Raw genomic sequence first — 5,547 nt, forward strand, 5'->3', positions numbered from 1 at the left:
CCAATCTTTCTCCCCCCGCCACCCCCTATTTATAGACAGCAGAGTAAGTGTGGTACTTAACAGGTAAGAGAATATCCATGTTTGTAAACTCCCTCCCACACTGACAGTACTGATTACTAATGATGTAGAATTAGGTTGATTGTTCCTTACTCCACAATCCCTGAAAGTTGGAAGTGGCTGTTTATCTCAAATTAATCAGTTATTAACTTGGCAAGAGGAGAAGGGGACGACAGAGGATGAGATGGTTGGACAGTGTCATCGAAGCGACCAACATGAATTTGACCCAACTCCGGGAGGCAGTGGGAGACAGGAGGGCCTGCCGTGCTCTGGTCCATGGGGTCACGAAGAGTCGGACATAACTAAATAACAACAACAAACTCAGTGAGAGAGATATCGACATGGGGGCGCTCACTACCTTGGTGCATGCGCTCGTAATCTCAAGATTAGATCACTGTAACGCGCTCCACGTGGGGCTGCCTTTGAGGCTGACACGGAAACTTCAAGTGATGCAGAATGCGGCGGCCAGGCTCCTTACAGGAGTGAGAAAATATCAACACATCTCTCCAACGCTGGCTGCATTGCATTGGCTGCCCATCTGTTTCCGTGTCAACTTCAAAGTTTTAATGCTTACTTATAAGGCCCTAAACGGTTTAGGACCGCGATATTTGGCGGAACGCCTCCTCCCAACAAGGTCTACCCGGATCACCCGCGTGAGTCAGGAGGGGAGGCTGAGGAGCCTGACGCCGAGAAAGGCCCAGAAGGAGAAGACACGAAACCGGGCCTTCTCGGAGGTGGCTCCTCGCCTCTGGAACAATCTCCCTCTGGCGATTCACGCGGCCCCCACGCTGGGCACCTTTAAAACCCAATTAAAAACATGGCTGTTTATTCAGGCCTTCCCTCCAGCCAACTCTTGACTTTTTCTTACTTTTCCTTTTAATTTTTACTGCTGTTCTTGTTTGATTATTATGTATTTGTCTATGTTTTATTATTTGATTTTATATTTGGAAGCCACCTAGAGTGGTCCGGTGGGCCAGATAGGCGGGGTATAAATTAAATAAATAAATAAATAAATAAATAAATAAATAAATAAATAAATAAATAAATAAATAAAGAAAGAAAGAAAGAAAGAAAGAAAGAAAGAAAGAAAGAAAGAAAGAAAGAAAGCTTGCCCAAGGCTATGCAGGCTAGTTTTTCTCTCTGGAGGCACAATGGCAAATTAAACTGCAGCCAGATATATTTTATATATAAAAATATATATCTGGCTGCAGGGCTAGTTTAATTTGCCATTGTGCCTCCAGAGAGAAAAACTAGCCTGCATAGCCTTGGGCAAGCTTCATAATCCCAGGACACCCTGAGAAGAAAGGAAAAATAAACCACTTCTGAGTAATCCCTATCTAGAAAACCCTGAAAAGGGTCACCTTATGTCAAAATTGACTTGACAGCACATGATAATTACTATTAAAGGCCTTTACACCCAAAATTGCACCCTTTTCAATCACTGCTGACAGCCTGATTGCCTCTGATGCATGGCCAGCTGTCTTTGTAAGGTCTAGTTCTTCTGGCCTAAGGTGTAGAAGAGATGGCCTTGGACAGCCTCAGGGAAACAGACAGCTGCACAAAAACCGGGGTGGATGTATTATAAAACCAACAATGAAGCTTAACCTTCGGGGGCTCCTAATCCCAGAGGAGCCCCAAAAGCATTTTTAGCCCACATTTTAAAAAATGGTGGCGATCTGTCATGGAACAGCCCCAATGAATAAGATAACAGTGGTTGCCTGGACCTCATTGCTGATTGTGAAGGGCCTCCCATAACAGTTCAAGCTTCAGGATCCAAAAAATGGATGTGTGCCACTGACAGCATCCATAGTGCAAAAGTGACCAGGTACGTATGGTTGTTTCTCCTCCTCCCTCAGGCAGCAGATTGGCATTAGCATTGTGAGAAAATGGCTTCATCCAGGAACACAGAGTGAACTAATATAAAAGACAGGGCAATTTGAATACCATATCTCCCAGCAGTTGTCCACTGGCATGGAAATGCATACAGCTTTCAGTCATGGGGCTTATTAGCTGGTGTTACATGGATGCAACAGAGTTGTATGGATCTAGGACGCTTGATTTCAGCAGGAGGTGTCTCTACAAAAACTCCACTTGCCAAAATCCTGCTGTTTAGTGTACAAAATCACACTAAATGCAATTTACAGTGCTACACAATTAGAGCCAGCCCATTTGAATTGATGAAACTTTCAGATGAGTTTACTCTCCAGATCTTCAGTGATTCAATGGGCCTACTCCAGTGTGATTTTATACATTAAGCCAGTGGCTCACAACCTTGGGAAACCCAGGTATTCTTGGACAGCAACTCCCAGAAACCCTGGCCTGCACTGCTAGTGGTGCAGGCATCTGGAATTTGCAGTCCAAGAACACATGGATTACCTAAGGTTGGGAATTGTACTCTAAGCAATAGGATTTTGGCCATGGTGTGGTCTCTTCCAGATACCAGCTCTTTGCCTTAATTTCTCATCTATATCATGAGAATAAAAAGGCTTGCAGTCTACCTCAAGAGGTAACTTTCAGTGCCAGCTCAAAACAAAGTCTAATTTTTTTTCTTGTGCTGCTAAGTCCAGAGGAACAAGTTACTTGAAGTCAGTTCCTTTTGGGCAATAACTAAGTTATATTACTATTTTTATTCAGCAAGGGGCATCTTCACTCTTTTTTTGTACTTTTGTGACATTTTGGTTATGCTTATGATGTGGACAGGAGGGGAATGTGTTTTGTACCATAGACCAGCTATAGATACCATTAAAAGGTTTCAAATTTAGAAAAAAATAACTTTTAGTTACTTTTGAAGATAAAGTGCTATTTTAAAAAAATGCATTTGCAACAGTAACTTCTAGAGATGGGCACAAATTAAAAAACAAATCACCAAATTCATTCAAAAATAGCCAGTTTGTCCATTCTTACTTATATGAATCAACACCCCTAATGAATACAAATCAAATCCCTCCATGTTTGGTGAAGACTGGGTTTCAGATGTCCCAGTTGTACACCCACAAACAGGATCCCCCCCAGGTAAGTTCCTTCCGGGCACCTAGAGACATCAAAATTACAGAGACGTTTTACTGACTCTTCTCTACAATATCTCCAAGTTTGGTGAAGATTGGGTTTCCTCAAGTTAGCTGCTAAAGGACACTTTCCTGGGGTGGTGGAACTCACTTTGTGGATGTATTTCTTGGATGTCTGAAACCCAATCCTAACTGAACTTGGAGGGATTCTAGAGGAGAGTCAGTAGAAACTTACCTGTCATTGTGGTGTCTCTAGGTGCCTGGGGGGACTTTCCTGGGGAGGCCCCCCTTGTGGGTGTATAACCTGGACACCACAAACCAAAACTTCACCAAATCTACAGGGCGTATAGGGGAGAGTCAGGGAAAGCTTTCATCCAAATTCGGTGTCTCTAGGTGCTGAGGGGGGCATTTTATAGGATTTTAAAGTTAAAAAAAATTGAATTGATGAATGGATTCATCAATTTGCCAGAAAAAATAAATTTGTACTTCATAATTTGTCAACCTTGATGACTCACAAATGAAAACGAATCACCATTTTTCTGATCTGTGCCCATCTCTAGTAACGTCCTTTTTAAAACCTCAGATTTGTTAACAAATTCGTTTTTTATATTCCCAAGCTCTTGCCAAATGCAGTTTTTCAAATATTATTGCTATACTAGTCAGAACACCACCTCCCTCTCTACCTATCTTCACCCCATGGAGAACAGTCCTGAGTTGCCATGAGGTTGCTTGTTTGCTATATGTATGTGCTTTATTAACTGCAAATAACTCAAGCAGCACCCACCATCTTTATTCTCATTTTTGTCCACACAACTCTGTGAACTGGGTTGAGCTAAGAGGTAGTAATCGGGCAAAGGTTACCCAGTGAGCCTCCTGACTGTATGGGGATTTGAGACTTAGTCCAACACTCTGCAAATGCAAAATGTTCTGCACATATTTCTAGACAATGCTTTTGTTATGCAATTACCTTGCTTTGTTGAGACATGTTTCCTCATTGTTGTCTTTTGGTTAACCAGAATGGTTTCAGTCATTTGCTGTAGCAAACATTTAAAAACCAGCATAATACGAAAGTATGGTTAAAAACAATAGGTCTTAGCACAAATCATTAGATGCCAAGCTAATGATCTGTATGAAGACCCGTTCTTTTTCCTATACAAATTGAAACTTGTTTTTATTGTCAGAATGAACCTTCATTGATTCCTTCGTAAGTTTCTGAGTCTCACTGTTGAATCTGGCTCCTCTTGTGATAAGTGTATGACTCTCAGAAAGTAAAAACATTTCAGATTAGGGGTGCCAGGCCAGCAGCATCCCATTCTTTGCAGTTTTAGAGCCAAAACCTGAGTAGAAAATGAGCTCTTGTCATATCACTGGGGTGGGGGGCAAGCAAGGACAGGTAGAGGGAGATTTTTTTCCTCAGGATTTCTTCCACAGTTTGTGCAACAATGCTGATCATGAAGGAGAGACTGAAGTCTCAGGAGGTGTAAAAAAATATATCACTTCATTACAAGTTAAAGCTGCCCAATGCAATGCGGCCCGAATAATTTATGGCTTTCTTCAGGTTGTACAAAGACAACACCTGAGAAAACCTCTTAGGTCCACTTCGCTACCCCTCCATATTGGCAACACATCGTTTGTAAATCTCAACCAATTTATGAGGCGATTTACAAAAGGATTGTTTGTGTATGAAGGTCATCATTCTTTCAAAGGAATCCATATAGAGTTTTGTTATTTCTGTGCCATGGCATATCTCATGACCATTTCCTTAATCAGCCGATAGAATTTATTGTCAGTCTTAAAATAATTCTTTTTTAAAGCCAAGTCAGCTTGTAACTGAGAACCCAGCTTCTGCTTATACAAATAAAGTTACAGAATAGAGATTATAGGTCACTGTGGGACACGCTTTCTTTTCTTGGTATAGTACTGCCTAGACCCACATCCCTTCTTGGAAATTAACCACAATTAACAGCTAGTTTTTCTCTTGCTCTAACTCCATGTCAGCAACCAGAGGCAACACATAGCAAGCTAATTAAATACTAACATATATGAAGCTGAGGTAAAAGATTCCTCCACTATAGTGCCGGAAATTCATAGCTCTAAAGGGAAGCCAAGCCAAACCACAAAACCATCTACATATCGGGACAGAAAGGTCCACAAAAGAAACACAGTTCACATAATGGAAAGGCTTGGGTGTGAATTTGTGATTGTGGCTCTGGTTTTCAAGTTATTACCATGTCTGTGTGATAGATACCCATAGTAAGAAATGTGGTGGTCAGATGCCTCCTTTAAGAAGGGATGCAGGGAATCATCACTCAACAGATGGATACAGGGATACCTTCGGGTAGTGTGGGCGGCATATAAATTAAATAAATAAATAAATAAATAAAATAAATAACAGCTGGGATTTAAATGTCATTTTAGGGGGAAAAGGAATAAAGGCGTTGTCAGCTGTTGTTTTTTAAGTAGCCCTGTTAATCTGCGTTAAGCA

This window comes from Pogona vitticeps, chromosome 6, assembly GCF_051106095.1.
Source record: "Pogona vitticeps strain Pit_001003342236 chromosome 6, PviZW2.1, whole genome shotgun sequence".
In the NCBI taxonomy this organism is placed as follows: Eukaryota; Metazoa; Chordata; class Lepidosauria; order Squamata; family Agamidae; genus Pogona; species Pogona vitticeps.